Source organism: Mytilus californianus, unplaced genomic scaffold (genome assembly GCF_021869535.1).
Source record: "Mytilus californianus isolate M0D057914Y unplaced genomic scaffold, xbMytCali1.0.p SCAF_5, whole genome shotgun sequence".
Classification (NCBI taxonomy): domain Eukaryota; kingdom Metazoa; phylum Mollusca; class Bivalvia; order Mytilida; family Mytilidae; genus Mytilus; species Mytilus californianus.
This window is the reverse complement of record NW_026262701.1, coordinates 100,890,057-100,904,607: the sequence shown is the minus strand read 5'-3', so window position 1 is coordinate 100,904,607 and position 14,551 is coordinate 100,890,057.

Sequence of the window (14,551 nt, the reverse complement as noted above, 5' to 3'; positions counted from 1 at the left end):
CACATATCCAGTTGCAATTTTTCTCTATGATAAAAACATAGCCAAAAATTTGTGAATTTACTGCAGATATATTTGTCAGTATTCTGGTGTGTTTCTGTCATTTCATTGTATTTAGTTATATTTCATTGTTTTTGTCTTTAGAAGGTGTTTCTTTGAGTTGAATCATGGCAGCTATAAGATGTCCTCTAATATTTACCCAATTATTCTTTTCCTGACCTTGATTATTTTTATTTAATCAACATGTGGTCCATTTGGTCTCTGACATTTCTTCATTGGTCAAATTTCAATTATGACGAAGTTTTCTTCCGAATTTCCTATTGTAATGTCATGAAAAAAGCCAATACACGTGTATCGTCTAAAAATCACCAAAGAAACAAACTCTACCAGCATCTTCAAATTAACTGAAGGTAAATCCTTTGTAAAATCTGCTTTCACAATATGGCAACACATTAGTTGAAAATGGCATTATCTTTACCCTTAAAACACTGTCAAAATCATGACAAAATCACTACTAAATGCTCATCCATATGACAACATTACTTACCATGAAATTTAAAGGTATGATATCAACTTGTGCACAGCACTTGTCTGGAATTACAATCCAAGTCAAAATATAAGCACCAAAACCAAAATCATGCAATGTTACTGGGCTCAGGCTGAAAATTGACCTGAAGGGCAATTCATTTTAACCATGGGGGATGGTTACTGGCAGGACATCAGCATGGACTCCGTGGTAGTCCTGTATGATAAAGATTCAATCCTGCACAACACATGTTTCTAACTTGGGACTTTCCTTTTCATTATTAATTACCTTTGAAATTAGAGGACAAACATTCAGTATGTATATCCAGTGATACAAAGTAGAGGAAGCTTATTGTTTTAACCGGTCTATCAGTCAATTTGGTTTCATGGTGATAACTTGAGAACTTTTACTTTGGATTGAATATAGTCTCATTTAGCGGTAATTAGAGGACAATGCTTTGATCTTGAAAAAGAGTCAATTTGTTAAAGGTCGAGGTCACACATACTTAAAATAGACCCAAAGAAAATGGGTTTAAGGACTACAACTTCTGCATCTTTGTATGACACAAATTGGATTTATGGTCATATAGCTTGCTATACGTTATGGGTTTTGCTCTTTTGAAGGCCATACAATTAACTGTAGTTGTATATTGTATACATCTTGAGTCGTCACATTGGAAATCATACTCTATCGCCTTGTATGCTTGTAATTAGATGAAGATTCCTATTGATTATGAGGTCAGATCAGTAAAAGAATGGTTTTCAAGATGAATTTGGGGTCAATATGTTCAAGGTAAAGATCAAGCATACTGAAATTTTTTTTTAAAAGTAGAAAAGGTTTCCAGATTACACCCATGACCCTGAGACTACTATAACACAGTAGTCTCAGCATGACCCAACCTGCTTTTGGCATCAAATTTAAAGATCGGCGACTCTTTTCACAAAAAATCTTACGATTAAAATTGATCGTAAGTTATACTGAAATGTGTATGACTGACGAGTATTTTTACTCTTAAGATTTTTTGTGAAAAGAGCCGCTGGTCATATTAGAAGATGGGTAATCATTGCTTTTGAGGTCATTCATAATAAATGCAGATAGGGTGTTTCTGGAGGATGACCCAAAATGAATGATTTAATGAAGGGAAGATTTCTGTTGACTTGAAGACAATAAAAAATGAAAACAACAATAACCTGATGATCAAGGCCATGATTAAACTTTTATAGAAACGCAGCACTTGTCTGTAATAGCAATCATTCAAAACAAAGTATAAGCACTAAAACCAAAAGCATACAATGTTGCTTGGCTCAGGTTGATGCAATCCTAGTTTTAAGACAACTGAATAATTTATAACCTGAAAATTGACCTTAAGGGTCAGTCATTTTAATCATGGAGGATGATACTGACAGGACATCGGCATGTACCAAGTGGTAGTCACCCCTCGGTGGTCTTGTAGCGTGTTCGCCTAGAGTGCAGGAGGTTGTGGATTCAAACACCGGCCGGGTCAAACCAGACTTTAAAATTGGTATTTGCTGCTTCTCCACTAAGCACACAGCATTAAGGAGTAAGAACAAAGACTGGTTGGCTGGGAGACAGAATAATGTCTCTGGGTAAGATGACATGTCTTCCTGTGGACTGTTTCCTTGTGAACTAGCATGTTAAAAATTTGGTCTAGTACAAAGCAGGGTTAATATTCATATTTTAGATTAACATGTTCTCGTCCTGAATATGGATATTAATTTGCCGCTGGACATTAAGCAGCCATCCATCCATCCACCCAGTGGTAGTTCTGTATGATAAAGATTTAAGCCTGCACACAACACATGTTTCTAAATTGGGACCTTCCTTTTTATTACTATTTACCTTAGAAATTAGAGGACAAACATACAGTTCCGTATGTATATCTAGTGATACAAAGTAGAGGAAGCCTAATGTTTTAACCTGCATGTCTGTAAGACCATCAATCGGTCCTCAGACAATTTGGTTTCATGGTTATAACTTGAGAACTTTACTTTGGATTGAATATACTCTCATTTATCGGTAATGAATGTACAATGCTTTGATCTTGACGTTAATTTGTTGAAGGATGGGGTCACATATACTTCGAATAGGACTACAACTCGGGAATCTGTATGAAACATATTGGATTTATGGTCATATAGCTTGCTATACATTTTGGGTTTTGCTCATTATTGAAGGCCATCGGTTAACAGTAGTTGTATACATCCTGGGTCGTCACATTGGAAATCATACTCTATCCCCTTGTATGCTTATAATTAGTTGAAAGATTCCTATTGATCATGAGGTCAGATCAGTAAAATAATGGTTTTCAAGATGAATTTGGGGTCAATATGTTCAAGGTAAAGATCAAGCATACTAAAAAAAAAACTTGATAGGTGTAGAAAAAGGTTTCCAGATTACACCCATGACCCAAACTACATACCTTCCAACTTTTTAAAATCTCCATTGGGGATTTTAAGAGCAAGAGGACCTTATTTTTCTCTTTTATTGTCGTTAGTGTTTTTAACCTACTACTATATTGTTTTAATGAGTATGTATGTGCTTATATACCCTTTTAACTCATTCGAATGCCTGTTTTATTGTGTTCAGTTTATGAAATAAAGAATTTCAAAATTCAGGTCAACACCTCTCATAGGGATTATCCCCCATAAATCGGGATAGTTGGCAGGTCTGAAACTACATTTGGCATCAAATTTGGAGATTTTTTAAAAGATAAGTCTTTTCTTTTTTAAAGAAAAATAATGATTAATCTCAAAACTGAATTGTTACTTAGTGTCCTGTGACTTTGTCCTTGACTTCTTGTCTGCGACTTTTTCCCTGTTACTTTCTGTCCTACACTCGTGAGATCATGGCATTTATTAGTAAAATTTACTTTGAAATAGCTTTCAGTAATTGAGTACTCCTTAGACCGGTACCTTTTATGATTTCTTTGTGTTTGTATCGTGCCGATCTGACGAGTCAAGCTTTTCCAACTGACTTTTTATACGACCACAAAAAAAAAATTTGCGTCGTATAATGCTATGATGTCGTCGTCGTCGTCCGAAGACACATTTGGTTTCCAGACAATAATTTTAGTTTAAGTAAATGGATCTCTATGAATTTTTCCAGAAGGTTCAATACCACAAAAGGAAGGTTGGGATTGGTTTTGGAGGTGATGGTACCAACAATTTAGGAATTAGGGGCCAAAAACAAGCATTTTTGTAGTTTCCGGACAATAATTTGTGTGTAAGTGTATGGATCTCTCTGAAATTGTACCACAAGGTTCCATATCACAAAGGGAAGGCTGGGATTGAGTTTGGGATTAATTGCCCAAAACGTGCAGGAATTAGAGGCAAAAAAGGGGCCAAAAACAAGCATTTTTCTAGTTTCCAGACAATAACTTGTGTTTAAGTGTATGGATCTCTCTTAAATTGTACTACAAGGTTCCATACCATAAAGGGAAGGCTGAGAATGAGTTTGGGGGTAATTACTCAAAAAGGGGGGTGGGGGGTCAAAAAGTTGGGGATTTTTTCCAATTTTTTTGGGGGGGGGGGATAATTTTTTTCTTCAAAATTTTTGAAATCTTCAATTGCACAGTATTGCGCAATAACAAGAAATCTTCAATTGCACAGTATTGCGCAATAGCACAGTATTGTGCAATATCACATTATTGCGAAATAGCAAGAAATCTTCAATTGCACAGTATTGCGCATTAGCAAGAAATTTTCAACTGTACAGTATTGACCAATAACAAGAACTCTTCAATTGCACAGTATTGTGCAATATCACAGTATTGCGCAATAGCAAGAAATCTTCAATTGCATAGTATTGCGCAATAGCAAGAAATTTTCAAATGTACAGTATTTATCAATAGCAAGAAATCTTCAATTGCACAGTATTGCGCAATAGCAAAAAATCTTCAATTGCACAGTTCTGCGCAACAACACAGTATTGCGCAATAGCAATAAATCTTCAATTGCACAGTATTGGGCAATAGCACTGTGCCACAGTATTGCACAATAGCAAGAAATCTTCAATTGAAAACAAATACAAATGTTTTAACCAATTTCGATGGGATTAATTAAGTCTTTAATTTTTGGGGGTTCTAACCTTGTATAATTTTTTTGGATATTGGGCCCCATTTTTAAATTGGTCTACATTGAGGTCAAAAGGGTCCAAAATTAAACTTTGTTTGATTTCATCAAAAACTGAATTATTGCGGCTGTATGATTTGCTGAATCTTATTGTGCATTTAGATTTTTATTTTGGGCCCTGTTTTCAAATTAGTAAATATTAAGAATTGAAGGGTCCAAAATTAAATTTTGTTTGATTTCAACTATAAAAATTAAATTATTGTTTTTTTTTTATATGCTGAATCTAACCATGTTGTTAGATTTTGGATATCAGATCATTCTAGGTAAATAAAATATCCCATTTCAAATTTTTAAGATTTTTGACCACATTTATTTTGTGTCAGAAACCTATATTATGTCAAAAATTTGATCACAATCCAATTTCAGACAGTATCAAGCAAGAATATTGTGTCCAAACTTGCCCCAAGTGTTCAGGGTTCGACCTCTCCGGTCGTATCAGGCTGCGCTCAGCGAAGCATTCTTACTTTGTGCTATTACACGACTGACCCTGGTTAGGGGACGCTAACAAGCATCACTCTTTATGTGCCTGTCAAAAACCAAGAGCCCCTTTATTTCTGTGATTGTCGTTGGTTATTTCATTTGAATTGTTACAACATTTGTCATGCCGGTTCCTTTTACAGCTTACTATACGGTATCATTGGTTTTGCTTGTTGTTGAATGCTGTATATTGACATATAGTTTTTACATCCTCGTCTTTTCGAGTCTGGTGAATAGCTTTTTCATTGGCAACGGTAAGAGTAAGGTGAATGCAACACAATGGTAAATTAGTCATGAAAAAATACAGTTTCATTATTTACAAACCAATAATGTTTATCATTTTGTCATCAATTCCTAATATGAGTTTGAATACCCCAAAAAAATCACTTCAGTTAAGCCTTTTTTGTGGAGGTCAATTGTATTAATTAAACAAATTGACAACTAATACTAGTGTTTGGCGATAGGTGCTTTATTATAATAATGCATTCAAATATAGTTATACCAAGCATGGTATCAATAAGCTACAATGAACAAAGTGTCAATATGAAGCACCTGAACCCCAATGTGGGTAATAATAAAAGTAATTAGAAAAAATTAACAATAAAAAGACGGAGAGAAAAAAAATATATATATCAACTACATAATGAAAAGTGGCTGCAACATGCTCTTTGCTTAAAACCACATGGTAATTAAAACCCGGATGAAGTATCAAAGGGAGGCAATCTCGTACAAGGCGTTATATCAATTAGGTACAATGAGAGTTGCCTCCCATTGTATGTAATTAGCTGTTGCGTCATTAAAAGGTGTTGTGACATCTGTTATGTTTGAGTAATGAGTTTTTTTTAATGCTTCCAGAATCATCTGATATACTTGTAAATTTCTACAAAGAAAACAGTAAATATACAATATTTTATTGCTGGTGTTATACTATTTTTGAATACTAGCAAAAGTTTCTTTTCTTCCTTTTAAATTATTTGAAAAACACATGGCTTGAATTTGGACAAAGAATACTTCTATACCTATCCCAGATGTACAAAATAAAAACAAAATAGAACATTAATCAACTTAGTTGGAAGCTTCGTGGTCTAAACCTGAGATTTTATAGTAATCTCAGTTTAATTTGACATTTTAACCCATGCAGATGTGTAGAGAAGAAATGATTTATTAGGTCAGTATATCTTTTTCAATTTCAAATAATTCAATTTTGGATGTAACACGTCTTCTGATCGCCTGAAAGTTTTTGGTCTATCAGCTCAGACATAATTTTGTCATGTGACCATGACGTTATAGTCATCAACGTTTTTTTTCATGACCCTAAAAAATGGAATTTAGAATTAAATTATAAGGAATGACTACTATTTTTTCGGTCTATTTGAAATAACCAAAAAAACGTGGTGCACACTGAATGACCACATTTTTTATGTTATTTCTTCATAGAAAGAAAAAATATTTCAGTCATTCCTTTAATGACTATAAAGGGAACCAAAACTCAGAATTTAGAGTTACATGCATACAGACTATACGGTATTGGTTTTTATACGACCGCAAAAAAAATTTTGCGTTCGTTTAATGCTATTATGTCGTCGTCGTCCGAAGACACATTTGGTTTCCGGACAATAACTTTAGTTTAAGTGAATGGATCTCTATGAAATTTTACCAGAAGGTTTAATACCACAAGAGAAAGGTAGGGATTGATTTTAGGGTTATGATACCAACAGTTTTGGAATTAGGGGCCAAAAAGAAGCATTTTTGTAGTTTCCGGACAATCACTTGTGTGTGAGTGTATGGATCTCTCTGAAATTGTACCACAAGGTTCCAAATCACAAAGGGAAGGCTGGGATTGAGCTTGGGGGTAAATGTCTCAAACGATCAGGAATAAGGGGCAAAAAAGGGGTCAACAAATTTTTTAGGGGATTTTTTTTCATAATTTTTTGTTTTTTTTCCTAAATATTTTCCATTTTCCATTGATTATTTCAAATACTGATATGGCAGGAGATACACACCAAACACAGTGTGTAAATTATTATATATAACAGATTAACTAAGTATTGTGCAACAGCACAGTATTGCGCAATAGCACAGTATTGCGCAATAGCAAGAAATCTTCAATTGCACGGTATTGCGCAATAGCAAGAAATCTTCAATTGCACGGTATTGCGAAAATAGCAAGAAATCATCAATTGCACAGTATTGCACAATAGCACAGTATTGCACAATAGCACAGTATTGCGCAAGCAAAGTTTAATTTTGGACCCTTTGGACCTCAATGTAGACCAATTTAAAAATGGGACCCAATATCCGAAATAGTAATACAAGGTTAGAACCCCCAAATATTCTCTATAATAGCACAGTATTGCGCAATAGCACATTTTTGCGCAATAGCAAGAAATCTTCAATTGAAAATAAATACAAGTCTTTTAACCAATTTCAATGGGATTAGTTTAAAGTCTTTAATTTTTGGGGGTTCTAACCTTGTATTACTATTTCGGATATTGGGTTCCATTTTTAAATTGGTCTACATTGAGGTCCAAAGGGTCCAAAATTAAACTTTGTTTGATTTCATTGCGGCTCTATGATATGCTGAATCTAATTGTGCATTTAGATTTTTTATCTTGGGCCCTGTTTTCAAAGTAGTCCTTATTAAGGTTTGAAGGGTCCAAAATTATACCTTGTTTGATTTCAACTAAAATTCAATTTTTGGTGTTTTTTATATGCTGAATCTAACCATGTTGTTAGATTTTGGATATCAGACCATACTAGGTAAATTAAATGTCCCATTTCAAATTTTTAAGATCTTTGACCACATTTATTTTGTGTCAGAAACCTATATTATGTCAAAAATTTGATCACAATCCAAATTCAGACAGTATCAAGCTTGAATATTGTGTCCAAACTTGCCCCAACTGTTTAGGGTTCGACCTCTGCGGTCGTATCAGGCTGCGCTCGGCGAAGCATTTTATTCTCATTGTTGAAGGCCATACGGTTGCCTATAATTGCTTACATCCACTTCATTTAAACTTTGGTGGATAGTTGTCTCCTTGGCAATCATACCAACCTCATATATCTTATGCAAATTACATTTTGTTTGACACTAGCACCGTGTAAAACAAAAAATGTGACTAGTTTCGACTCCTGGAGACAAATATTTCAAATCTACTACAAATAATCAAAGCTTAAATCAGCTCATACTCCGTGCAATGTTCCTGGTCTCATAGCATAAAAAAACGCTATAAAACAATGTTATCAAAACAAAACTACAAACATGTTCACCAAAGGCCCTTGCGCATGGGACCTTCATGCGTACTCATTTCGTTAAACATCCCCATAAAAGTGGTAGCAGTGCCAAAGACTGTATCTTTTAATGATTGCATATGTAATAGGTGACATATTTTACACTAGAGTTGTCGTTCATTTATCAGAAAAAATATTAGGTAGTGACCGAGTCACACCAAAATTAATATGTTTTGCCTTTACACAAAGCATGCGGTGTATTTAGAAGTTAAAATGTGTCGTCAAAATCTGTTCGGCTTGGAGTCCATTTAAATGTGTCTGGGTAGGGTGATATATGTCAATTGTAATGTTGTGGGATAACGTCATTCTTTCAAAAATTGTACCAAAGTCAGGAAATTGAGTAATTCAGTGGTTGTCGTTTGTTGCTGTGTTACATATTTGTTTTTCGTTCATTTTTTTGTACATTAATTAGGCCGTTAGTTTTCTCGTTTGAATTGTATTACATTTGTGATTTCGGGGCTTTTATAGCTGACTATGCGGTATGGGCTGTGCTCGTCGTTGAAGGTCGTACGGTGACCTATAGCTGTTAATTTCTGTGTCGATTGGTCTCTTGTGAAGAGTTGTCTCATTGGCAATCATTCCACATATTCTTTTTTATATTTATGGGTAATAATGTTTACAGAATATTGAATCTTTAGTGAAAAATATGTCAGTAACGTGTTGAATTTCTATATATATAACATGTTGTGTATATGTTGATCTCTAGATGATATTTGGGTTTTTGTTGTACGTATATACCTTATATCTCCTTCAATGCATTTCCTAGATCTTCTCAATCTAATTAAAAATATAGAACTCTGATTTCGTTATACTCCATATGAAGTATACCGAAATCAGAGTTCTATATTTTAATTAGATTGAGATCTACTACATATATTCTTTATTTTCACAATTTGCGATATGTAATTCATTACCAAGGCGTGGGAAAGAACATTGCCTTGTACCTATTTTAAAATTTTGTTTAGAAGCTTTATATATTTGAATCAGTTGGAACATTTATTTCAGATAAAAGTTGACCACAAATTTCCCATTACATACTTTTTGTCTTTTGTCGAATTAATAAGTAAATCGCAAAGTTTAAATATTAAAAACGACGTCTGATGTCCAAAACTATTTTTGTTATTTAAAATATTATTTTAAAATGCAGGTGTTGCTTTCAATTGATTACAATTTACAGGATATCATTAGAGGTGTTTTTGGACGTATTTGAAGTTTTAATATATATACACTATGTTGCATACAGATTTGTATTTGTATTTTAGCTTGCATGACTTTGTTTACATAAAAACATACATTTCTTTAGAAGCTTTATATATTTGAATCAGTTGGAACATTTATTTCAGATAAAAGTTGACCACAAATTTCCCATTACATACTTTTTGTCTTTTGTCGAATTAATAAGTAAATCGCAAAGTTTAAATATTAAAAACGACGTCTGATGTCCAAAACTATTTTTGTTATTTAAAATATTATTTTAAAATGCAGGTGTTGCTTTCAATTGATTACAATTTACAGAATATCATTAGAGGTGTTTTTGGACGTATTTGAAGTTTTAATATACACTATGTTGCATACAGATTTGTATTTGTATTTTAGCTTGCATGACTTTGTTTACATAAAAACTTTGCAATATCCTACATACATGCCTCTACATCTTCCTCTACGTTCCGTTCCCACATCGTGAATAAGTGTATATAAACAAAATGCATACGTCGCAATAAATGACGGTATACAAATGTTTTATTTTGTATTTTGTATATTGTTATAATGTATATCTATAATATACTTGAAATATCAAATTTACAAAATAGAAAATACAACATAAAAACATAATACAATGTACTTATTCGTATTTTACATTGTGCATGGTAGTCATCTTAGATTTCAGATCGACAAAAAAATAATATATTGTATATAACAGTTGACGTGTTTTGAACAGACCTTTTGTAATGCATCATTGGCTTTCATACATGGTCATGTATGTTTGTTTGGTCTATGTTTCGCTTGTCCGTGTGGATCTTGTCGTATCTGGAGCTCCTCCTTAACACTCAAATCTTAAGACACAAAATGGCAGTATGCTCCTCCTGTATTATAATTACTTTTATTTGAAAGATAGAATTTTAAGGTTTCCTTTTCATTGCAACACATGGAATGGACTTTATATCGCCGGATTAAACTTTGGAGAGCCGGTGTATGTATTTCTGAGCCGGCTCTGTACTCTTAGTTTTTCATGTTTGCTTAATTTCGTTTTGCGTGTGGTAAATCAAAAAGTTTAACGCCAGTTTTTGTTTGTTTGTTATTTGTTGATCGATCTTTAGTCATCTGTGAAGAGTTGGGAACTATTATTTTTTCTGCTAGTCCTTTTCTTTTTGCAATGCTGTCATAAATCGGAAAGTTTGCGCCTCGGGTATACCGGTATTCTCCCTTTTTTACTGAACATAATCATTTAAAAAGAATCAAATATTCTGCTGGAGGCGATTGATCCGCTCATCGTAATAAATCAAAACTGTTACAAGATGTTTTTTTTCCTTTTCGTACCATATGCATCTTGATACACATTTATTAGACATGTATGCTACATATAGGCAGCTAGAATAGTGCAAATAAAGTCATCAGTAAACGATCCAACTTCCGCGATATTTTGTAGACAGATTGGCGGGATTTTAACACCTATCCTGGTTAGACAAATTCAGTTGTGTCATCTGTTCTTTAAAATGTCACCTTCAGCAAAATGATCAGAAAATCTTAAAACTAACAGAACGTTTGACCTAGTAATCGATTTCCGAAAGGATATCGACATAGACATTAGATTTTCCTGACATATATAGTAATGACTAATGAAATTTACTCCGGTACATCATTTCCATCTAAAACTATCCAGTATCAGTATGCTTAAATTCAAACATTCAAAATGATTCTCACAGTGTAACTGAATTTTTAGCGGGGCGAGCTCACAATTCAGTCTTAGGCCCGCTCAACTGCGCAGACAAAATATGCGTTTGGAAAACTAGAAATCAAACAAAATAATATTAATTGAGGAGGGTTTGCAATTCCTTTTTCTGTTAACCTGTTTTGGGCTATTTGAAGGTGTTGTTAACTGTTATTTGAAATATATATAAACTGTTAACTGTTTTCAACCCACTGTCTCTTATCTCCTAATGTTGTTAACTGTTTTATATAACAAAATGGGATTCCCGCAATCTGTTACTTGACGCTTAAAGTGTTCACTGTTTTTGACATAATTTATCTCTGTTAACTGTTATGGAAAATTTGATGCTTGCTTCTTTTGGTTGCAATCCAGGTGGGATTATAAAATTTAGTATTGATACTAAAGAGACATCTCATGTTCTTTCAAATAGTACAGTTGAATGTTGTGATGTTTACGGTGTTGCAATTATGCAGAAGAATGAATATGTTTTTACAGACATGGAAGATCATACAGTTAAAAGATATCATAATGGTATTGTTGAACGTTTGGCAGGTATTGGACAAGAATAGTTCTGGGCCTGCGCAAAAAGCTGTTTTTAGTCAATCTATCGGTGTATGTGTTGAACATGATTGTAATGTCTTTGTCACTGATGCACAAAGTGGTTGTGTTAAACTTGTCACGACAATAACAAAAACAATAGAATTCCTGAAATATCTAAGACTGTCGTATTCAGCATTTTCGGTTCACCTTAAGCATGTTAAATTACAAAAACTGACTGTTCAAGAAGCCAAGGAAAAAGTAGGATCACTTAGTAGTGTCTTACGGGAATGTGAAGCGAATGTGAAAAATAAAATTGGTGTTCGAAAGGCAAAAATTGGCCCGGTCAGTCATTGTTAACCATACAAGTTGAAAACCTGCATGCTACCAGTCATTTCAAAGAGCAGTTTCCAACCTGCCTACAGTATGCTGGAAACCTGTCCGACACGGTGCATGCGAGTGTTAAGAGAGTTGTAAAATGGTCTGCTTACTACTTCACCAATCCACAATCATACTACCCGGTGCCACAAAGTAGAAAACAATTAACAGACGTACCTTCTCTGTGCCATATGTCTCCAATAAGAGCCCTGACAGATTATGAACAAGCAACAATGAAGAACTTGGTAAATGACTTTGGAAAATGTGTAAGACAGAGAACTGTAAGACAGGAAACTACCAAATTTAAAGCGGGTACATTGCCACTTATTATGTATCAGCAAAGCTTTGTTCAACTCGGAGAAAAAGTAATGTTCGACAATATTGCTCATCCAATTATAGAATAAATATTGCAGAAGGGGAATGATACCAGAGAGACAAGAGAAGAAACAGAAGCACAAGAAGGGGAGGAAATTCCTGAACAGGTCTCAGAATATGATTCTAAGTTTGGGGATGAAGATGAAGAGCCCTATGATTTAAAAGAAGAAGATAACATTTTGTCTAATGAACCGCGTACTTCTAATCAACCTATAACAACCGCTCTAGATTTCATGAGGTAACAACAAGAAGTGGAAGGACTGTCAAAGTTTCTGTTAAGTTTCAATGAGACCGAAAATTGTTCAGTTATAAATATATACATGACGTTTTTGTAAGTCTTATAAGGCAGCAATAATATAAGTCACCTTTGTAGATCTTCGTAGTCTTATATCTCATGTAATCAAAGTAGCAATCAAAGCACAAAGATGACAAATATAAGTCAAATGTATAAAAATACCTTGAGGTGTATCAATACAAGGCAAACAATACAGATTTTAAAAATGCATAACTTTAAAATCAAATACAACTTAACCCATTCTTTCCATTGGTCAGAGGATTCAGCTTCGTGTGGGTCTAGGCAAAAAAGCATGCATTGACATGCTAGTTGCACCGGTCTGGGAAACATTATTCATGGTTATCACAATCTTAACTCCATACTCACTTAGACAATCAATATTCAAAAAATTTGGAACATTTCAGGGAAATCCATGGACAAGGGACAAAACTGAGACAACATGCAGACAGCATATATATATAGGACAAACGGTGTACACAATACACTAAAAGTACATACAACACATGAACACAAACCTGATCAAAACTGGAGTGAACTCAGGTGCTTTGAAAGGGTGAGAATTTCCTGCTTTTTGCAAGACACCCAACGTTTTGTTTTGATAATTCCTCATATTCGGATAGAACAATCAAATACCTTAACATTGTTCGATTTTTCAATATGGTTGTTAAGTCAGTGTTATTGAAGTTTTTACACCACTGTTATTTGTTATTCAGTTAAAGTTGGTGTTAACTGTTATCAGCATTTTATATTTGTAGTTAACTGTTTTTGCCAAAATCGAGGTGTTGTTAGCATGTTAACGGACCCCCTATTGCCCCCCCCCCCCCCCACTTAATTTGGTAGGGAAAGATTCAATCAGAAAAATTCATTGGAATTCAGTTTTGCTTACTAGTATTTTTTTTCTGTTTTGGTACATACTTGAATATAAACCTCATTAAATTAGATCCGAGAATAGTCACTTAAAAGGAATTAATATTTAAAAAGTCGCAAACATGCCATTGAGAACAAAACTAATCCAAATCAGGTTTCAGCTATTTGGTATTTTAAGAAATTACAAAAAAAATATTTTATTTGATTTTGAAACACTGATTTAAGATTTAAATTGTAAACATAACATCCGCATCAAATATTCTTAGGAATGAGATGGACTATCTAATCTATTTCATAATTTGAAAGTACAAAGTGTATACAAAGTTGTTAATTGATCAACTATGCCGTTATTGCCATGTCAGTGGCGGATTCAAAGGGGTAGCGAAGAGGGCGTACGCCCCCCGTTGAATTGGAAACTAAATAGTGAATCGTCAAACTTATGATGTTGTTTTGTAATTTTATTGTAGATCAATATGTGAACTTGAATAAACTATTATTATCTTATCCTTAATGGAATTACGCCCCTTTGTCATTGAAAAATCCTGGATCCTCCCCTAAAGATAAGAACTACTTACATTTGAACAGTGCAATATATATGAGACAGTTAATGCACACCTTAGTTGTGAATTATCCAAGTTATAGCACAGTTAAAACAAAGAGGTTTTTTTAGAAATAAAAATAGAAGGTATCTCTATATAGATATCAGTGACCGCTGTGGATAGTAAAAT